Source organism: Amblyomma americanum, chromosome 1, assembly GCF_052857255.1.
Source record: "Amblyomma americanum isolate KBUSLIRL-KWMA chromosome 1, ASM5285725v1, whole genome shotgun sequence".
Classification (NCBI taxonomy): domain Eukaryota; kingdom Metazoa; phylum Arthropoda; class Arachnida; order Ixodida; family Ixodidae; genus Amblyomma; species Amblyomma americanum.
Genome location: NC_135497.1, coordinates 554,019,878 through 554,043,357, shown reverse-complemented (window position 1 = coordinate 554,043,357; position 23,480 = coordinate 554,019,878). Strand labels below are relative to the sequence as shown.

The 23,480-nt window shown below is 45.2% G+C and overlaps 1 long non-coding RNA gene across 1 annotated transcript; it reads right to left on the bottom strand.

Annotated features, from left to right (window-relative positions):
* Positions 1-865: 865 nt before the first annotated feature.
* LOC144108304 (uncharacterized) lies at positions 866-20,363 on the bottom strand. Its single transcript, XR_013309475.1, has 4 exons — positions 20,138-20,363; positions 19,963-20,051; positions 19,027-19,159; positions 866-1,681 (listed from the first exon to the last, which is right to left on the bottom strand). It is a non-coding gene; the product is annotated as an uncharacterized LOC144108304 (long non-coding RNA).
* Positions 20,364-23,480: the final 3,117 nt, after the last annotated feature.

The following is a 23,480-nucleotide window of genomic DNA, read 5'->3' as shown; positions in this document are numbered from 1 at the left end:
AGTGTAAAAGGCTATTTAAAAGCCCATGTATTTTTAAACACCATAATATGTGCTTACCGCAGTTACTCCAGTCAGCACATATTGTCGAGTTTTAAAGATACACTGGATTTTAAATGATGTTTTGCACTTCCACATCCTGTTCTAAGATGAACTAGCTGCATTTACATCAAACAGGTGTTAGTACAATGAACATCATTAGGTGCACTTTCTTGACAGAGGCCTGTTTTGGCATTTAGAGAACATATAGAGTAGCAGACTGCATATTCGCTGCTTTCGAACCTTAATTTATTCTCCATTGCCAATACTTGAGAAGCTAAAGGTTAGAGCTTTCATAACGTTTTTTTTTTCCTGTTACTATTGGTCTCCTTACAGAGACTCGCTGTACAAATTTTAAGAAAGTTATGGATCGGATGTCTTAAATTTAAATAAACTTCAGATTCAAGAAATCATTCCTTATGCTTTCCTTTTATATATACCAATGAAAGTCGGCACTCTTTTTAATCACTTCAATGCTTATCCATTATGCAAATTTGAAGGCGTGACTTATACAGCATCACTGGACGCTTGTGGTGTTTTTAGTTTCTTGGAAGCAGTAACTTCCACAACAAAATGGAAATAAGCCAGTCACACTAATTCTGATCTGTAATTTTGGTGTGCAAAATGTATTCACCATGGCTTATACAGTAGATCATGATTCGTAAATCATTGAGGAGTTGCAAAATAGTGCTGTGCATGGAAACGCTACCTATGCCACGATGATGTTTATAATCGTTTTCTCTAGGAAAAGACATGTTCTCGCTACAGCATCCACTACTGGATACTGTGTGCAATTAGTATTGTAAGACAGACAATTGGGTTTGATGCCCTAGCGGCCAATGCCCCAGAAGGCGAGAAAGGCGACGGAAGACGAAGCTGACGAAGACGAAGCTCACGAATGCTTGGCTACGGAGCTGCGCTGTGTTAAAGATTTTGCAAGTGTAAAGACGCAAATCTAACAAAAACTAAACATTTTGACAGCTTTGCTTGTCTGGTTGGGTTTGAAGACTTGTAATAAACTGTACACCTCCAACCAAAAATTTTAACTTTAACCCAACGTTTCGAAGCCAACTTGGCTCCTTCATCAGGGGTGACTGAGGGTAGTAGCTAGCGTCTTTTAATTATGGAGGGGAGGAGGGGGTCAAAGGAACGACAACTGTGATGCGAAAGGCGTGGGGGAGGGGGGTTTAGGCTGTTAGTCATGCTGGCGCACTGCAGAGAGGTGGTGAATGGCAACTTTTTTTTGTTGAGTTGAAGACCGAAGTCCCTGGGCATGTACTGGGGGCAGGTTTGAGTCGGAAACCTATGCAGCCCGCTGCACGACTACACTGGACACAGTGCTGAAGTTTCATGCAACATATCTGTCTCATTCCGGTCATAAGCTCTACAAATATGCAAAACTGCAAGAATACTTACTTATAATTGCGTTCACCCGAAAAGGGTCCAATTGGGGTTTAGCATCCTTCCCTTTGTGTGCATTGGACTGCCTTCCTGTAATCGACTTGTTCACCAACTCCGCTGGGTCAAACACCTGTCTGAGCAGCTCTCGTGCATAAGTGCTGGCAGTCTTACGAGGGCCTACATCCAGCATCTTCAACACAGATTTTGCAACCAGGCAGCCGCCAATATCTTCCAAGTCGTCACCCTGCATGCCATCGAAGATTTTGTTTAAAACTCATTTACAAAAAATACCCTCTAGATTCCTGACTCAAATATGTTATTGGGGCTGCGTAACTTTCAAGCTTCCTACTTGAATGCACTTTGCAATAAGGTCAAGCGTCAGATTTCTTTTGTCTCTCTTTAGCCAACTACCTAAATATCTAACAAAAGCGACAATAAATGTTGCGTTTACACTGCCACAATTTGGACATTTTTTGCACGCCATAGAATTTTAAATGCAGAGATGGGCACTATAAAAGCACGGCTAAATAAAATACCGACTAAAAGTACTGCACTTCAGGTGCCATAAGCACAAAACGTACATGGACAACAGAAGTGAATTCAAGCATTTCTTGAAACTTGGCACAGGAGTAATGGTTTACCCTGTTGGTAGAGGCTAAGCATGGTAGACCATGTTTGTAGCACTCTGTAGTTTGCATGCAGCTCATAGGGGCCCTGGAATACAGATCTAACATGATTTGCATTTTTTGTATTGATAGTATGGGGTCCTTGGTAATGCTTTAACACCCAGAGAGATCACCAAACTCATAATTTTTTAATCTGCTTCCAAAACACTCGTCTCAGGCTGATCACGCCAAAACATAGCGGCGATTTTCAGCAGAGAGACATGAGGGGGCAATAAAACTAGGAGACTAGATCGCTTTACACCAGGGGAATGAATAAAAAATGAAATGTCTATGAGTACAGTAAGCCTTATATGTACATGGTTTGGTTTATGGTTTATCGGGGTTTAACGTCCCAAAGCGACTCAGGCGATGAGGGACGCCATTGTGAGGGGCTCTGGAAATCTTGACCACCCGGGGTTCTTTAACGTGCATTGACATCGCACACTCCCTATACATGGAAAAAACAAATATTCTACTTTAAACTATAGCTTAGATGGGCATTGTTATTCAGGCAAGCAATAGTGAGAAGATAGAATATATATATATATATATATATATATATATATATATATATATATATATATATATATATATATATATATATATATATATATATATATATATATATATATATATATATATAAGCCAAGCCAATCAATGGATTCCATGACCAAAAAAGTCAACAGAAAGTGTGATGGAGACGTGTATGAGAACAGCTATAGTAGGATATAATGTAAAAAAAAAATGCAGTTGCTAAACAATCGCTCTTTGTTCACTTGCTGCCATTCCGGCTTCCGAAGCAGTTTAGCTTAAGGTCATCATCTCAAGCCTGACTATGCCCACCGCAGAGCAAAGGCCTCTCTTATATCTCTCTAATTAACCCTGTCCTGTGCCAGCTGCTACCATCCTATTCCTACTAACTTCTTAATCTCATCCGCCCATATAACTTTTAGCCACCCCCTGTTACGTTTGCCTGCTCTTGGAATCCATTCCGTTACTCCTTGAGAGTGAATGAGTTAAATCGATAAAGCAGTGGTTATATTGCAGGTTTCATATGCCTCACGTGACCTCGCACCCATTTGTGATGTTGCAACGATACACTGGAACCAAAACAGAAAGTGAGGGGAAAAAAAATTCAAATACAAATTATTCATTGAGCACTGATGAATTCCCTGTGGTGAACATGTTTACTAAAGTTGAAGGGCACGAAAACTAGTCAAATACAACTCCTTTAAGTTTTATCCAACTATGGTACGTTTCCAACCCCGCCAGCAGCCAAAGGATTAGAAGCAGGCATCAAGAGAGCTCTGCTGTGGCCTCAGCCTTTAGCCAACCAGCCCAACCTGCAATGTCAGATGTGTGTACGCACAGCAGCAACAGTCAAAAGGCATAGCTGTGGTCAGCCCTTGCAAAGTAACAACGGCACACAAGTTTTAGTGACCAAAACAGCTGTGATTGGCAGTGCCCGGCGTTGGCACTTAGCGACCAAAACGCATTTTCGGCTTGTTTTATTTTGAATTCTGTGGGTGGATTAATTTAATTTGCAAATTGTGATTTCCGAATTCCTTTTTCAGTGGTCTTTAGAATGTAATCAGGGGATAACTATCATTAGCATCCATCAAAGTGCAGCCATACGGCTACAAAGAAAAGCTAAGAGCTTCCAAAAAAATTTCATAGTTGAAGAATTCCTCCCAGGACCATCGCTTCACAGGAGCAGTCACCATACCAACTGAGCTAACCGGGAAGGAGTTGTCAATTAATTCATTCTCACCTTGCCATATGTTACCTCATTTCGTATAGCGACTTATCCTCTGAAGTGGCAGTCCTAGCTTCGAGCCCCACAGCAGGGCGAATTTTTCTTCAACTACGAAGTTTCCGTGGAAGCTGTTAGCTTTCCTTTGTAGCCGTATGGCTGCACTTTGGTGGATACTAATGAGTAATTATATCCTGCTTATAAAGAACTCCATCTTGGGCTATTGCCCTAAACATTGGCCTTTGTAATGTATGGAATAACACCCTGAAGTCATTTTCGTGGTCCATTTACTTTTCCTGCCGATAATACATGTCACTGCACCCAACAGCACACACAGAATTATAGCCTCCAATACCAAAACTGGGAATGCATGGCTGCTGCCAATCAGACCCAATGCAGGCAGAAGCCGAAGCAATGCGTTCTATAATACATTGGGTCAGTGGTTAAAGCACTTGGCTGCAAACAGGATGCAATCCTGGCCACGGCAGCCACATTTCGATAAAGGCAAAATGGAAGATGCCCTTGTACTGTGCAATCTCAGAACACGACAAGAACCCCAGGCGATTAAAACTGATCCAGGGCCCTCTACTACAGTGTCCCTGACAGACTTTAGGACACTGAACCCATGTAGCACCATACCAGGCTGTCACATTCCTTGACTACTTGTCTTGCTCATCGTCACTGTTACAGAGCAAGTCACAGCAAAATCCAGCAACACTTGCCAACTTTTACAAGTGAGAAAATACTTTGGAGTCAAGTAAAAAATGGCATCAGTGGTACTGTTCTTGGCATTCCGTAACCGTCATTCCGCCAAATAGTTCGGCTGCACAATAGTGCAACTGGCAGCCTGGCACACTGCTTTCTCTCCACAGCTGCATCACTCTGTTTCCAGTGCATCATCTATAGAAGGCTCTTGCAACAAGATATGCCTAGCAAATTCACTGTAATCAAAGAAGCTTCTGTTCTCGACTTTCTAACATATAAGGTTGACAGTTGTCTCCAAAATACACCTTAAATAACAAATTATGCTAGCATACTATGCATCAGGACAAAACTAGTAACTGCAAAGAGAGGATATATTGCACTGTGTAGAAAGAGGGGTTATGTTTTGGCTACGCAGCTTCCGCTCCACTTCCAGAAAATATCCTGGAAACTGCTCATTTGGTAGTCGGTCTTTCACATTCATTAGCTGATTCCGCAGCTTGATGAGCAGTTTCCAGGAGTCGTCCACAAAATACCATGCCTGAACTGCAATCATGCCTACATCGGTGAGACAGGGAAGTTCTCAAGACGCATAAAGGACCACCAACGTGATGTGAAAAACAAAAAGCATGCCACAAATGCGCTGGCGGGTCATGCACACGACACTGGCCACCAGATTGACTGGGGCAATGCCTCCATCTTATCTAAGGAAAGAAACCTGACGACGCGCCTTCTGCTGGAATCGCTATTCATCCAAACATCACAAGCGACATTAAACAAGAACGCTGGCCCCATGCCAGGCATCTACACCCGATCTTTACGTCACATTCTCCGGATATAAATTCGCCACCGCTCTTGTCCTGCTCACTGTGAACAAGAAACCCGTACGGGTTTCGAAACGTCTTTCTTTTTTCGACTATGGTCAGTGACTGCTACTTCACTTCATTGCATCGCCATGCCTGACCAGACGGATTTCCGTCAAACTCTTGACTACATGAACTTTCGGAGCATTTACGGACAAGACGTGGTCACTAAGATTCGTCGCTTTGTTTCACTAACTTCAAGAGTCGCAGCCTTCAAGACCCATCTAGACTTCAACCTGACATGCAGGTGGGAGAACCTGGTACCCAAGTCTCTCCGTCTCAAAACTCCCGTCCACTCCGTCTGGGGCCACCAGATCATTCAACACGCCGAAAGAAAACTGGTACTTGCACGTGTTCAGGAATGCCGGCAGATGATAAAGCGCCTCGAGACCGACTCGTTTTTCGCGCGGATACAGCTCGAATACATTATCCAAGAGCGCTTTCCGGACGTACAACTGCACGCCAACTACACGGCAGCAGTAAGAGAACGGCATTGCAAGGCATCGCATGAGAGAAAGATTGATGCTCTTCGGATTCCAAGGAAAGAGAACAAAAGACAGGTTGTGGTGAACCTCTCCTCCTACAAGCCAAGCGCAGCTGAAACCTCTGTCCTCTGCCGCGGTTTGAGCTTTAATACAGATCGCCCACCAGAAAAGAAAAAGGTAATCTGTGAGGTTGAGCGTGCGGTAAGCCTGCTACCTATGAACGTCCGAGATGAAGCCCGCACTCGCGCCATTGGCGTTCTCTCGAAGTGGCGGCATAAGCCCCTCTTCTCTGTGGCTGAGAAACGAGCCATACGCGACCTCAGAAGGAACCCGGAGATTGCCATCTTACCGGCAGACAAAGGGAATGCTACCGTCCTGCTCAACCGCAGTGAATACAATGACAAGATGATCGGTTTACTCAACGACGGCACCTACTTGTCTGTACCACGCGATCCTACGGCCAGATTGCAAACAAAATTGCAAAAACTGCTGGCGGGCCTATTTAAGCTCGTTCCCCCGGATAACAAGAAACTTTACTACCGCCTCCTATGCACAAATGGTTCGGCTCCTGCTATATACGGTCTACCGAAGATCCACAAGCCTGGAGTCCCCCTACGCCCGATAGTGGACTTCACAAGGTCGCCACTGTATCGACTTTCGGGGTACCTCCACGAAGTGTTCAGCCCTTTATCCGGAAAGACTAGGACGTACATCGGGAACTCTTCAAATTTTGTTCAGAAACTGCATGACTTGGAATTGGACGCAGAGGACGTAATGGTCTCCTTCGACGTCACGGCACTCTTCACCAGTGTCCCGGTTGACCTAGCCGTTTCCACGTGCGAGGAAGCGTTGGAGAAGGACCGCAATCTGGCAAGTCGTACGCCCTTCGACGTTCCAGAGCAGAGCACACTGCTACGGTTCTGCCTAAGCAATACGTATTTTTCCTTTAATTCAAAGTTCTACAGACAGACCCAAGGCACTGCGATGGGCGCTTCCATATCAGTCACCACAGCAAACCTCGTTATGGAAGCACTAGAGGACAAGGTATTGAATGCTTTCACTCCAGCACCCAAGGTCTTCTACCGGTATGTCGACGACTGTTTTTGCATATTAAGGAAAGAGGACGCGTCGCGGTTTCTACATGAACTAAACAGTGTCGAACCAAGCTTGATGTTCACGGCCGAGTTTGAGCAAGGAAACCGCCTTCCCTTCTTGGATGTCCTGGTCGAGCGGAGGGACAATCGCCTTTCGTTCTCTGTGTACAGAAAGCCTACGCACACAGCCCAGTACTTAAATTTTCATTCAAATCATCCAGTTGCGCACAAAGCCTCCGTCGTCACATCACTGACCAAACGTGCGACACGTGTCTGCAAAAGCCGAGAAGATCAAGAAAAGGAGTTAAAAAGAGTGCACGAAGAACTGTCAGCCAACGGTTATCCGAGCCGCTTCATATCAAAGCTACAAGAACGAGCTGCACATCCAGCTACCACTGATTGTAGGACGTATCGAACACGAGCAGGCATTCCATACATGCCTGGTATCAGCGAAGCATTGTCTCGTGTGTTCTCAAAATACGACTTACGCGTGGTCCACATGCCTGTCAGCAAGCTGCGGAATCAGCTAATGAATATGAAAGACCGACTACCAAATGAGCAGTTTCCAGGAGTCGTCTACAAAATACCATGCCTGAACTGCAATCATGCCTACATCGGTGAGACAGGGAAGTTCTCAAGACGCATAAAGGACCACTAACGTGATGTGAAAAACAAAAAGCATGCCACAAATGCGCTGGCGGGTCATGCACAGGACACTGGCCACCAGATTGACTGGGGCAATGCCTCCATCTTATCTAAGGAAAGAAACCTGACGACGCGCCTTCTGCTGGAATCGCTATTCATCCAAACATCACAAGCAACATTAAACAAGAACGCTGGCCCCATGCCAGGCATCTACGCCCGATCTTTACGTCACATTCTCCGGATATATATTCGCCACCGCTCTTGTCCTGCTCACTGTGAACAAGAAACCCGTACGGGTTTCGAAACGTCTTTCTTCTTTCGACTATGGTCAGTGACTGCTACTTCACTTCATTGCATCGAGATCCTGTCCGTCCGTTACATCCAGAACCGGAAGTGACATCATAACTCAGACATTTCTAGTCCGACCAGAAAAAAAAATCTTTGTGCATGATGGGATTCGAACCACCATCCTTCCGTTCCGCAGCCGAGCGTGCTAACGGCTACGCTACTTCCCGCCATTTTTTTTTCTTTATTGCATGGAAGAACTTCTGTAGAAAGGAGGAAACTTCAATCAGACTAGTTCGCGTCTCAAGTTACCGGGCTGCTTAATATGAGCCCCCCATAGCCCTAACTCACCACTGCATCCCCATCAAAACATCAAAATTCAGGGAGGCACACACAAGCATCTAGGCACGGCAGCCAGCTTGGAGGTTCGTCGCGAGCAGCATATACACTCCTTACCAACGCACACTGCTCCCGAAACACAGATGTGGACGATCTTGGTGGCTCGGCATGTCTGTCCATCATACGGCTTTTCCAAAGACTGAATAGTCCCATCAACACAAACACGTCATAAGGCACAACAGAGTTTTTGTCAACAGGCAGAAATCTAATAGTGTATGGTGTAATTTCAATGTCCTTCTTAAGAGTTCGTTGTAGTATGTCCCAAAAGAACATGGCATCACGGCACAGGATGAAGCAATGATCAATTGTCTCAGGCACGTTACACAGACGACAATTCACATTCCAGGGTACAAACATCCCCTTGTCATTAAGAAATGTCTTGACAGGCAGCGTCGCTGTGTGTAGTTTGAAAAAGAACGTTTTAGCGGCTGCCTGAATACACATCCGCCTAACACGCTTGAGAACACTGATGTCCAAAGACCCCAAATAAGGCTGCCGATACAATGGTGTAGGGAACAAAGACTCAGTGAGAGCCTGGGTCATCTGCTTTCTCGAGAGGCTATACAGGTAATCTAAAGAGAAGCGCACAGTGAGAAAATTGAAAGTGTCAGCAAACTCCTTAAGAAATCCCCATAAAGTCCCCTCACGAGCCTGCACAGTCGGTGCGAATAAGTAAGGCAAATGAAAACTAAGCCGCCTAATGAGCACAGCTACCAGAAACGGGTCGTTTGCCGATTTGAAAAAGAAAAAACGGGAAACGAGTTGATGCACGAACAGGTGAACAAGGCCCACTCCACCACCCTCTAAGGGAAGGAACAAGTTGTCACGCCTCATCGGCTCCCATTGAGAGCGCCAAACGAATGCTGCAAATATTCTATGTATTGCTTGCACCTTCCTCCTCGCACAATGCAGGACTTGAAGGACATACGCGAGCTTTGCAAACAAAAAAATGTTACAGACCTGTGCCCTCGCAAACACTGAGAGTTCCCTACCCATCCAAGCCTGCGTTTGCCGCCGTAGAGTTACAGTTTGTGAATCCCAGTAGGCTGTACTGTTGCGAAACTGGTGCAGCGGAACGCCTAGGTACTCAAGAGGGCTACAGTTCCAGCATATACCACCGAACTGGCTTGGCCTAGTTCCCCAATGACCCAACCAAAAGCCTTTGGATTTCTCTAAATTAAGAGCCGCGCCTGATACATCGCAGAACTGTTTAGTCAAGTTTAGAGCCTCGAGTACACTCTTTTTGTCAGAACAAAAGAGGGCGACATCATCAGCGCAAGCTAAAACTTTAACTTCACATTGAGCCAGAGAGAAACCGCGGATAGCTGCGCTGTTAATTATACTGAGACAGAGGGGTTCCAGATATAGGGCAAACAACAATGGAGACAGTGGACATCCTTGACGAACAGATGCTTCTAGTGGTACTGGTTTCGTTAGCTCCTGATTAACAATAACCCTTGTATAGGAGTTCTTATAGCACAGCCTTATGCCTTTGAGCAAGACGTCACCAATATTTGCATACTCCAAGACCGCGAACAAGAAATCGTGCCGAACTTTATCAAACGCCTTAGCCAAGTCAATTTGAATCAGAGCTACTTGGCCTATCTCATCTGATACTGTCTCTAATACTGAACGTGCAATACGGATATGTGTTTGAATACTGCGGCCTCTAATACCACAGACCTGATGCGGACCTATCAAGTCCCTAATGACGAGCTGCAGACGACTGCTAAGAACCTTGGCAAAAATTTTGTAATCAACATTGCAAAGGAAAATTGGACGATATCCCTCAACAGTTTTCAACCGATTAGTATCTTTGCTTTTGGGAATTAATATTGTGTGGCCAGAATAAAAAGTGGGAGGCAGGACACCCACATCATAAGATGCTTTGAAAACTTCCATCAAAACAGGCACTAGGCAAGGCGAAAATGTTTTATGGAATTCGCTAGTAATACCATCTGGCCCAGGAGATTTCTGGCTCTGCAGGGCAGAAATGGCTGATTGAATTTCATCCAAAGTGATAGGTCCCTTCACTACAGCACACTTCTCATCATCAAGTCGAGGGAAGCTTCCGAGCGAGGAACTGTAATCGAAACCCTGACTTGGATCTTCGCAACTGCCAAACAGCTTCCGATAATAGTCGAAGAAAGCAGCAAGAATACCAGGCGCATCACTGTATGTGCAATCACCATACTGAATTTCCAATATTTCCTTCGCAAGAGGATTCTCTCTTTCATCACTCAGGGCCCGACGAGAAGGTTGCTCATCAAGAAACCTTCGGGACCTAGATCGTATCAAGGCCCCCTTATATCTGTCTGTCGCAAATTGTTGAAGCTGTGCTTTTACGTTATTAATCTCTTCGAGATAGGCACCCGGGCTTACCCTCTCTAGCTCATGTAGCTCCGTTAGGGTGCGCCCAAGCTCACGAAGGTGGTGTCTCTTCAGGAAAGCGATTCTTGCTGAGGCCTCAATTGCCAAGTTTTTGATCTCCTGTTTAAACAAGTCCCACTTTTGAAAAATGGAAAGATCACGGCGTGACCATACGTCCTTCAAACAAGTAGGTACAGCACGCTGAAAGATTTCGTCTGAGAGCAGACAGTTATTCATCTTCCACAACTCCCATCGAGGGTGAAGTACATGCCGAGTGTACTTTCCTATCTGAAGAGACACCATACAGTGGTCACTGAAGAAAATGGGCCGCACCCAGTAGCCAAACACACTTGCTAATGCGTCAACAGAAACGTAAATTCTGTCAAGGCGAGCATTAGAGGAAAACTGAAAATGAGTGAAATGTATACTGTCGCCTTTTTCCTGCCCCACATCCACAAGACTATATTCAGAAACCAAATCGGTAAGTAATGCAGCACTATGGTCGTATCTCTTACATACCACTGAACGGTCCTCATCCCTACAAACGCAATTAAAATCTCCCAACAATATAATTTTGCGGTCCGTGCACAAATGTTCAACTAATGACAGAAAAAAAAGTCTTCTATCGCGCTGCTTTGTGGGGGCATAAACACAAATAATCTGCCACTGTACACCTGAAATTGTGAGATCACAGCATATAAGTCGCCCCTCGTCATCTATGCAATAAGACATGGCTGTCATCTCAAGCGTGTTCGCCAGGAATAGCATACAACCTCCGGATAAGCCTCTCGCGTGGCTAACAATAATGCTGTATTCCGACAAAAAAGGCTCAAGAGCAACTGCTGTCTCTTCATCAGAGGACAACTTTGTTTCCTGGATAGCGGCTACACACACACTCCATTTTTTTAAGAGATGCCGTACCTGCTGTTGCCTCCTACGATTACGCATACCCCTAACGTTAAGGGTAGCGACTTGATATGCTGCGACGCTCGCCATTTTGGTGCCAGTCTTAACAAACGCCATCCCCTGGAATGTGGTGGCCCGCCGCCAAATTGGCGGCCTCTCGGGCAGACATCGCCCTCCTCTTTAACACCACCCTTCCCGTGGCCTCTACACATTGTGCCTTCTGGTCAGCGCCATCGATACACACCTCGTCAGCATCTGCAGGACGTTTCAAAGGTGCGGTGCTGTCCATGTCTTCCTCTGAGACAGCCAAGACCTCGGCCCACGAACCCGAGGGGAGCACATTACTCGCTGCCACACTGACAGCCGACAGAGAACCTGACACGCCAGAGATCGACGCCACACACGTCTCACCGTTACCCTCCAACGACGAAGCAGAATCAGCATCAGAGGAGGATCGGCGAGCATTCACTGGCTGTATCGCCTCGACTGACTCCACAGGAGGCATATCCGGACGTTGACCTGTGGCAACGAGGTGTTCCTGTGCAGCAAGCACAGCAGTCTCTGTAACACTCACGGGGGGGCCCGGGTCCGGCGGTTTTCGTCCTGGAGGCGTGGATGCTAGATGGCCAGTCGCTTCATATTCCGTGTTGTTTTGAGGTGTTGAAGTCTTCTGTTCCCCATCTATTCGATGCTCATGACTTAGCTCTCCGGTCGCGTCCACAACCTCAGACACATCCATAATGTGTTCTGATGCCACGTCATCTTCCCGCGACCACTGGCCTTGACGCAGCCTGTCAGCGTAACTCAAGATACAGTTCTCCGCAGTATGGCCAAAGCGTCGGCACTGAGTGCATCGAGGCGTGCGACACTGGCGCCGGACATGTCCAACCCGGCTACATCGGAGGCACAGTGGAGGTCTCCCTGGGATAAGGACTAATGCCTGCACTCCATAAACATTAAGTGTGTGTGGAATGGTGCTAGCTGACACTCCATCCTTGAGTGTGAGGGAGAGTTCACGGTTCGCCGTTTCCATATGCTCCATCCCTGGGCACCGCCACTTTTCACGCTCCACAGACTGGACCGTGCCATAAGGCTCTAATGCTTCCACAATCCTCCGGTGTTCCATATAGCGGGGAAGCCAAAGGAGCTTAACCTTGACGTTCTTAGTATCCGGGTCAAACACCATGCACCGCAGTCCTTTGACAGGAAACTCCGCTTTGTTAACAAGCTTCTGTTTGGAAGAACTACTCTCGCAGGTAACCATCCACACGTGGCTCATTTGGTATTGACCAATGCACAAAATTTCCCGGAGATCCAATATCTGTGCGAGTGCGTCACGGAAGTCAGGTGCTCGGTACGGGCGACCCTTAAGGTTAGCATGCAGGAAAACGGTATTAAGGACAACATTACCGGTTGGCAATCGGGGAAGGACAACTTTGTACGAGTCCGTAGTGTCCTGAGACGTCGGTAGACCTCGGCCAACGGCCGATGCGCTGTTTCCAGCATGGAGCATGTTGAAGCACATCCGCTCAGAACGCTACTTCCCGCCAACACATATGTAGTTCTTGTCTGGGGCACTGGAGAGTGTTTGCAGAAAGGCGTCGAATCAGACGGATGCCTCCCAAACGCCCTCCAGTGTTTCCAGCATTTAAGATTCACAAACAATTGTGTACTTAATTAACATCGTAACCACACATCAGTGACACAAGCAGCAACACCGCGCTAGAGGGTTTCACCTCACCGCACTTTAGGTCAACAAAGTGCCCCCATGAATTTTGTTACAAATTTATGCAATTAAAAAACTTAATGCAAAAAATTAAGGGCCTTATTCACCTTAGCTACAGAACAGGGCCGCAGGCCACATACCAACAGACAGCAAGCTGATGGGTTGATTTTTTCATTCCTGAACATCACCTTTCTTTGTGAATGAGTATTACGTTTTTTTTTTTTTCACAATGCTGGTTGGCACAACTGGTCATAACATATTGCCTACACAAGGTTGCTAGCTTTCTGACGAGAACCTCTCCTTTGTCTTTCAGTGGCACTTCTTAAAGGAGTACAGCCACCAAACTTTTGGTTGCTTTTCTTCTTTATAATGATGTGTAAGGCATTATTATACCTGAATCAGCATATAGTATTTGCCTGCGACTGCAAAATAATTTATAATTGCATTTATTCTCATGCAGTTTCAGTTCCACTGGCCAAAAGATGGCTGTGACATCAAAGTTCAATATAGGTCGTGTGACACACATGAAAAACCTGCTATATAATCACTGCTTCATCTGTTTAATATACCACAAAATTCCAGGCACTGTCTGAAGAGCTGGAATCGCAAAGAATAACAAAGCAGTGATCTTATGGCAGTTTTTTCAAGCCTCACATGACAAACTGAACTCTGATGTCACAGCCATCGTTTTACTGTTGAAATCAAAACCAGAATTGCGTGAAAGAAGAAATTCAATTATAAATTATCTGGAAACTGTAAGCATATGATGATCTGATATGCTAATGTCATAAGCATCATTGCAAAGACAACCCGCAACCAAAATTTGGTGTCTGTACTCCTTCAATGCATATTCAACTAAAGTTTTCCCCGTGGCCATTGTTTGCCAGGTATTCCTTACAGCTTCGTTAATTACAACTGAGTTGCATTTCTGCATTACTATTTTGTGTGGTTCCTATGTGGATTCAGCAAAGAACACCACTGCCACTTAAATAATATTATCCAAATTGCTGACATCTGGTTTTGCCTGTAATTGCTAATAAACGATTCTAACCAATGCTCAGTCTCTTTGCTGCTTTCATGCTTCCACCATGTTGCAGTGCAGCTCAATCTTTCCATTCAATTAAAGCAGGTAACTCTTAGCTCCTTCTCATCCCTAATTACTAATTTCGTACTCCGATATGTCCCAAGCAGATACTTAATTCGCTATAAGCTTACAAGCTGCCTTTGAAACTGTCGACTTCCTCCTGCAGACTTTAGAATAATTTTAGATTCAGCCAGGCAAACCTCTTATTATTGGACTGACACACTTGCACAAAAAATATGGGCACAAAAATTTTTAGCACGCATTCGTTTTCAGGACTGCACACCTCACCACCACACTGTAAACTAAACCTTAAGCCTTGGAATGTCTCAACTTTCTGAACAGCTTAATTTCACTTTGAATTAGTGGAAGCTATGCTGAAAAGATATGCTCTAGTGTACACACAACTTTCTATAAGCTTCAGACTGAGATCCCACCAATGCCAGATTTAGAGAACTGCCAATCAAAATGTCCGTAAACCAACTAATAAATGGCAGCAGCATTTTGCGTGTAGGTGCACGACATAGTTTGGTTCCTTCACAATTCACAGGTCAATTAGGTTTCTACAGGGTGAGACAAAAACAAGGGCTGAATATCAACACGAGAGCTGTAATGGCAAATTCTAATAAAACACTAAATTATTATTCTGTTTGGAGTAGAATTTTTGCCCAGAGCAGTTAGCGACATTTATATACGCATAATCTGCTAATAACTGTGACAATAGCACACACCTATCATCATCACAGCGCACAATAGCCCACACCTAGCCTGACAACACCCACTCCAGGGTGAAGGCCTCTCCCATGTCTCTCCAATTAACCCTGTTTTTTGCCAGCTGCGCCCAAACCTACGCCTGCAAACTTCCTAATCTCATCCGTCCATCTAATCTTCCGCCGCCCCCTGCTACGCTTGCGTTCTCTTGGTTATCTTGCATTCGCATTACATGCCCTTGCCCAAGCCCATTTCTTCCTCTCGATTTCGAATAAGATGTCATTAACACGCGTTTGTTCCCTCACCCACACCTAAAAAGAAGTTTTTCTTTGTGGCTTGTTTAGTTTGCGCCCCCGTATTTCCATCATGAGCAGCCTCCAACTAACTCAACTTTCCACCTTATTAAGCTATTTAATGGCTGCCATATCGGGTAGAAAAGCTATAACAAATGCCCACCGTTTCATCCATAGTGACTAACGCTACTGAAGCTAGCTCTTCCTGCAGGTTGAGTAAGCGTCCGAAAAGTAGTTTGCGACACAAAGACAGTAAACACAGACATATTTTGTTCTTCGAGGAGACTTCGAGGAGTAAGGATGACATGTGGCCGTATGACACATGGCCGGTAGGGCTAAAAAATTCATCCGCGCCTCAAAGGTGGCCGGTAAGGCTAAAAAATCATCCGCACCTAAAAGGTAGTTCATACTCGTGAAAATTATAGCCAGAGGGCCTGAACACTGATTGTCTCACAGCTTTCATTTCACAGTAATTTCAAATGCTTGCACTTCGTTTTATACCAGCCTTTGTTTTCATCCAAAAACTGGTCAAGGCATTGAGAGGAATGAATGAAAAGTGGCAAAGTAATATAGTTTTTCAGGCGCACTACTTCTGCAGCTTCTGCAGCATTGTTGCTGTATAGAAATTGGAGTATAGAATAAGACAAAGCAGTGCCAGCCTGTAGCAGTGGCTCAGCCAAGTAGCCATTTTGCCAGTAGAAGATATTTGGGTTACAACGGGGTGCTCATAGTGACAAGCAATATTAAGAAATGATTGTGCGAATAAGTTGCCACAAGAGCCATCGCCTAAATTATCTGCTCATGCACTGTCCTGCATACCAAAAATGGTCATATAAATTTCTAAGCCGCATTCAATCCGATTCACAACCACGGTTGCAAACCATGTTCAGAAAGACAGCAACATGCCTCAAGATTACTTGTACAATAACAAGCAGCAGGTACAGACAGTTTTCACTGACAAGGACAAAAGTGGCTGCTGCACAGGGAGGAGAAATTTTTTGCTCCCGCTAGATTGGTGGCTCAGCAATGATCTTTGCTTAAGCTGTGCTGGACTTGAAAACCAATATTTTTTAGCACGCTTTGTCCATCGTAACCCAGCATAATTCTTTCATGAAATCCATAGGTCTCAGGCGACTGCTCAGCATAAATATATCTATACATATGGCTTTCTAGAAAGACACATGTGAAAAAGATATGCACTAAGCTAGCTGTCAAGACGTTATTTCGTTCCTCTAAACTTCCATATATGGCACACATAAGCACACTGTATTTGGTCTGTTTATGCAGTAATGAATAGTTGCATTCTAGAGAACCCACATTAGACACCATGTGAGTTTTCAACCCTAAGATGCTGTATACTGCACGCTTTGTTTTTACAAAGGTGTCAAGAAATTTACAAAGATGTCAAGAAGAAGAAGGTGTGGCATTACAAGCCACATTGTGTAATTTGTAAAGCTACCCCAGCGTTCCAAATCTCTTGAAGGCAAGAGCTTTGGTTCTGGCCCCTCCAATCGGTCGAACTTCCACGAATGTTACAGAAGCCCCGCTAGACTGCTTCGAAGCAAACATCCTGGTCTCACTTCTGTTAAAGGCTGTGCTTCGTATTTGCTCTTATTGATTAATATCCTGTGCACCGCATGAAATGCTGCTAAAATGCAATCACATCGATGTTATGACACACTGCTCTGCCGTTTCAACAATGTGTACATCTTGCTTTCCCAGAGCCATATGTTTACAATGAGCGTTTGTTTCTTGGGTGGCACGGCACATCTTGCCATCGTCAGATGTGCCAGATAAAGACTTCCAGCAGCCACAAGAACAATGCGAAATAACTCTTCTCAGTGCAAGCCCTGCCTATGCAAAAAAAAAGCCAGACATATTGCGATAACATTGTGCCCCCAACAGCTGCTGTCACTCAGGCAAACGTGGCTGCGGCTAGCTGCCAAAGCCAGCATGGCGCTCGTAACCGGACTAGTAGCTAGGTTGCACTGTTTCTCTAATACCCCTCTCAGACGGCCAATCTCAGTGCCCCTTGAGACAATGGCCATCGAAATTTTCGAGGGCCACCCAGATGCACCGCTGCCACACGGCGAATTTCAATGATCATTGAGTAGTGAGCAAGCGATACGACAGATGGCGCTAGGGTTAACAACATTTTCAAAAATATATACAAATGAAGCTGAGTAAAAGGAGCCGGATGTTGGAGTAAGTGCTATTTTAACTAGCAATTCTTTCTGGAAAAAGCTATTCAAATACTTCACAGTTTGGTACAATCCGGAGACAGCGATGGCATGGCAACAATGGACAGCGATGCACACTTCATTTCAGAAGCATTCACTTTTCACCGGCGAAGCTGCCACAGATGAGCAATTGTTACGTTCATGGCTACTATTGCTGCAGCATTTCAGGAGCACTTCTTGTCTCTATTGTTTCAAAGTGCATTATGAGGCGAAAAAAAGCAAAACAAAACGGAATGCCACAACATCGCACAAGAACAGGGCCATTTTGTTTACATCCATGTTTACATCTGACCGCATCTGTCTGCCGCACGTTCTGCGGAGCTACCATTTTGACTATCGAATAAAAAATAGTTTATGAACTGGCTAATGAAGTCCAAAATTTTGCGAATAATGTTTTGTTTATTTTGAGATTGTTGTTTTTTCAACGTATGGCATGTACAAAGTAATTCTCAATGGCCCCCGAGATTCCAATGGCCATTCGAAGACCTCCTGACAGATCCCCATTGAGTTCGATGTCCATTGACTCATACATAGGAGGTATTCACTGAGGCTGCGCTAACAGATGGCACGAACGTCGCCGCGGCAAGTGTACCACGTTGGCAGTCGTTTAACGCCAGCACGTGCAGCGTCATGGTACGACGCGAGGTACCCGGCATGAATTGTTAGTGATCCGTAACATCTTTGCACACTGCTAAATTTGTCAACGTCCACATTTATTTGTGGAACACTTATTGTGCATGAATTTCGCAACAGAATTCTTCTGTGCCATGATATAACAGAGCTGGCTGCGCAGCTCGGCAGCAAAACTGCCCAGCTGCACCACACGCAAGAATGTACAGTACGGTCCATTGTTAAAGGGAACGTGATCGCGTGGCCTCCGCGCTTCACGAAGTCCTGCTGCTTAGTCGCGGCGAGAATGAGCGGCATGAGGCGCATGCGCGGAAAGACCAGCCACCATGCTTACTGCGCATGCGCCTTGCGCCGATAATTCACACAAATTCTAGACGGCAGCGCTCCGCGAAGTGCGGAGGCGACACGGTCGCATGTTCCCTTTAACAGTGGACCGTACTGTACACGACTTGCAACTTTTAATATCATTTGATAACTGTCTGCATGAGGTATCATACCAATGACCTCCTTCGAGAGTTTTCTTCCTATGACATCCTTCCGTAGCAACAGCAGAACAACAACCCTTTCGTTGGCAGTGTGCACTGAAATAAACTGCACATTCATTTCTAACCCGTGTAAAGCACTTTACTTGCAGTGCAGGGAAATACATCATGTAAGTACATAACCAGCTAGCTCCAACCTAACAAAATCTCCCTCCACATGCTTTTTGTTGTATGCAATGCAATTACTAGTGTCACTCACCTTCAATGCCTTCCTTTTGCTCCGTCATAAGGTCTATGGCCACCTTCATTCTCATGTTTTCTTCTTGCAGGAGTGCCAACTGCTCCTTTAGGTCACCATTTTCGATGTACAGTGACGTACAGGTCTCGCAAATCTCCAAAAGAAAGTTAACATTGGCATTAGCAAAATGTCTGCACTCTTAGCAGTTCACAGCACCACACTCACCTAAGCAAGCATTGTACAGCATGCCAAATGTTTCAGCAACAAAGATACACATAAAGATTCAACAGGTCCCAAAGTGACACATGGACTAAAAGGACCCTCATAGTGAAAGGTACTGGATTAATTTAGAGCACATGCAGGTCTTTATTGTGTGCACTGGCATCGCACAGTACACAGGTACTTTGCATTTTGCTACTATCGAAGCGCGGCCATCGAGTGCACACGCTTCATAAATATCTGCCTGGCGGCTACAGCTAATGGAATTGATATTGATTAGAGGATTTTTTTGCATGGTTTTCATGGTGGTTTAATGTCCCAAACCGACTAAGGCTATGAGGGATGCTGCAGTGGAGGGCTCCGAAAGTTTCGACCACCTGGAGTTCTTTAACGTGCACTGACATCGCACAGAACACGGGCCTCTAGAATTTAACCCGCGTCTTTCGGGTCAGCTACATTGATTATGTGTTGAAGTGAACGTACGTGCACGTGGCGGTAGCAGGAAACTGGGCGTCTTTGTTTCAAGCGAAAGAAACCGTTCCAGCTTCAAAGGACAGAATGATCGTGAGCGCATCGCAACCGCATCAAAAGGCGAGAAAAACTGGTAAGATCGAGTCAGAGTAACAACAGGTGAGATGAAAATGTACTACACGTGGCTGGCTGACAAACTTTACCGTCACACTGCCGTTTTGAAAGATTTTCTAATATAAACAGAGCGCACACAAAAGGCATATTTACCACGTTGCTGGGCTCTACGGCCCCATCGCATGTTGTTTCTGCGCGCTTTATTTCCTGCCGGCATTTTTTTTCCATTTGTGTCTATGTGCCTGTAAAAAAAAAGTAAGAAAAACTTGCAGCACATGAAGGCACAGCTCTAAAGCTGCAGTTTTGTAAACAGTTAAAGCGTACTTACCGACAGCGATGATTTTCGCAGGATGTTTTTCTCCGCGCCAGCGCACGTGGACATGCGTATTCCATACGCTGGTGTCTTTTGCATTTTGGAGAATTGCCGACGTAATTTTAGTCTCGACGATATCTCGCACCGAGATTACATCAAACACCGCGGCGCTGCCAGTTTTTACCCACTGCACAAGTACGTACGTCATTCTTCTTAGCAGAGACCGTCCGAGACGTACGAGTGAAAAAAGTCTGACACCACTACCACAGTTGCCGCAGCTACAAATGCAAATAGTGCAAGCACGTGTTATGCGATCTTTTTTTATTCTCGTACTAGATGGCTTGGCTTGGATTCGTTGGATTTGAACGGCATTTGAGCGCCAGAGTAGGATACAAAAAAACAGCAGTTGGTAAACGAAATCAGCTTTTTAACGTTGAACTTTAATAAACAAGCCAGATATCAAAATTTTAGAGTTTACAATTTCTTTCTTGTGATTACCTTTTTGGTTAGGTAACAAGAAAAGATTAGACTTTTTTTTTTTTGTCTAGGAGGAATTCCGTGCGGCGGTCCTGAACGTGGTCCTGAATGTGGGGGAGCCTCACTGCCGAGCGCGAAATCACGTGTCTTATTCTGTTAACGTGTTTTGCCAAAATCTCGCCTTCAGCTTTCTGATGCCGCTTTAATGGAAAATGAGGCAGTAAAATTCGCAGCTTGTCACGATGATTTCAGTATTGGCGCATATCTGTGAACGCGCGGTACAAGGTACCGCTCGTGGCAAGGTCTTGCCCTTGACTTTTGGCTAGGGGAAAAAAAAAATGAATGACAGTTCAGGAAAGGAAATAGCGCAGTAATTGTCTCACATATCGGTGGACATCGTAACTGCGCCGCATGAGAAGGGAGGAAGGTGGGAATGAAAGATAGAGCTGCCGTAGTGGAGGGCTCCGGAATAATTTTGACCACCTGGTGATCTTTAACGTGCACTGACATCGCACAGCATACGGGCGCTTATTGCGTTTCGCCTCTCGCTTATTGCGTGTTTTATAAACGCGGCCGTCGCGGTCGGGTTCGAAGCCGGGTACTCCGGCTTGGTTTTGAGGAAAGGAAATGACGCAGTAGCTGTCTCACATATCTCGGTGGACACCCGAACCGCGCCGTAAGGAAGGAGGGAGTGAAAGAAGAAAAGGAAAGTGGCGCCGTAGTAGAGGTCGACCACCTGGCCATCACGTCGCACAGCACATGCACGTGTGCGCCTTTTGCGGGTTCGCCTCCATCGCGAAACAACTAGCGGCACACCACGACATATACCTGTTTATGTGAAAATGCGTGTGACTGCACTATAAAGGATTCTGAGGATGCATATATTCAAGGTGCAATATATATGTGTCATTGGTCCGAACCTATATAGCTGTCGCAAGCTAGCCTCCAACGTGTCTAAAACATATGTAAGCTATATGCAAAGAGAAATGCCATGACATCACCCAGATGCTGTACGACGAATGGTTGCTGAAAATTTTGGTGAATGTGATCGGAAATACTGCCACCACATTCCATGCTCGGTTTAAGGCCATATGAAACGCGCGCCGAACAAGCTACGGAAGAAAGTGCAGTGTAGGAGCTTTCGCTTGAATAGCTGTCGTTTTTTTTTTGCACAATATCCTTAAATAGAGCAGCGCCTACAGGCAAATACGCGTTGACTCATATAAACGAGCGTATTTTTTTGCTATCCCCTTGCCTTTTATTATTTTTTTCAGCGGCCCACCCTGTTTCCCACCAGGTGACCGGTTTCCGCGGCCGGCACCTACCTTTTCTTCCCGTTTTGTTTTGTTATCCTAATTTTACAGCTAGGTTCGTCACACAGTGCTACAAACTTTACTGCACAATTACTTTGTGTGGCACCATTGCTCTGTCACAGACATATTTTAATCGCAGTGCATTGATAGTTTCGATTTAAACTCGAACGGTAATTTTTTGCACAGTGCATGCTGCGTCTTGCTTTTATTTCATATGCACGCAGTGGCCTATGCTACACAATTACACAAGGCTGTCATGCGCTGTGGAGTTGTTGAATTCGCCTGGAGCCTTTTAGCATATATCCATTTTCTCCCGGTAAAAATTCAGCATTGACAGTCACAAGTAAATATTATGCATCCTGGTTTCAGCGCTTATGCGGCACTTTTGGTCTCGGAAAATTGGTCGAGTGAAAGTTCAAACGATCGATGAATAAAACTTCGCGGCAGTCGAGCGATATTAAACCAAAGAAATATTGTTGTCCCTGATGAAATGTATGACACGTATGGCACAGGTGACATATATCATCAAGGCTGGGCTAAGCTGCAATATAATCATATTATATCCAGGATGGAAAACTGAGAGCAACGACAGCCGGACCTGAGGTTCTACTGCGTGCGCTGGTTTGGCTGACTGCAGTCAGCCAAACCAGTACAATTATTAGAAGCAGCCTATAGGCTGCTTCTAATAATTGTGCCAGTTTTAAAGCTGGTGCCAGCTGTGTACAACGTACGTCTTTGCCAGAAGCTATAGAAAATAAACCCCTTGGGCTCCAAACTTTTGACAAAGGTATGCATGAATTCATTTATCAGCTGTAGCTGCAGCCAATCAACCTTTTGCCACAGCAGTCAAACTTTTTCGGCTGCCATAGATTATACGGTGTGGTATGGTACGGTATGGTATGGTTACATGCGAGGTTCAGAGTTCCGAAGATGTGAACTTCCGGATGACGACCTGCACAGATACCACAGAGTACACATGAGCTTTTTGTGTTTCGCCTTCCTCGAAATGCGCCCAGAGGCGTTTTTCGATTCACCGAGTATCAGTTTGGTGAGATGTGCTAGCGTTGTGAGCGGCACACACACACACACACGCGCGCGCACACACACACGTCTGTCCTCGCAGATTCACTTCCATTCGTTATGTGCTCGCGTTTAATTCTGGCAGCAACGGTATGTACTTTGCTTTCCTTTGCTACGAACTACTCTAAATTTTGCTATTTTACCTCTGCATTTACAGAAGGATTACCACCCAATTGGGGCTGCATGATCGAATTTTCTCATACAAATGACATGATTCATCACACATGCGAACTCCTTGCCCTTTGTACCTCCAGTTTTAGTGAAAACAAATATCAGTGGCTGGTTCCTGAACGCAACGCTTGCAGTTCTACATGTGGTCACCGCGTTGAGGTGTGCTGTTCTATAGTTGTTCTAAAATATGATGTAAAAAAAAAAGTGGCATGCACACGTCAGCTCACGTTGAATGAATGTTGCATAGCCGATGCTCGCGGCTAGGAGTACCTACGAATCCGAATCCTGATCCAGCGGAAGACACTGTGCGATCGCGA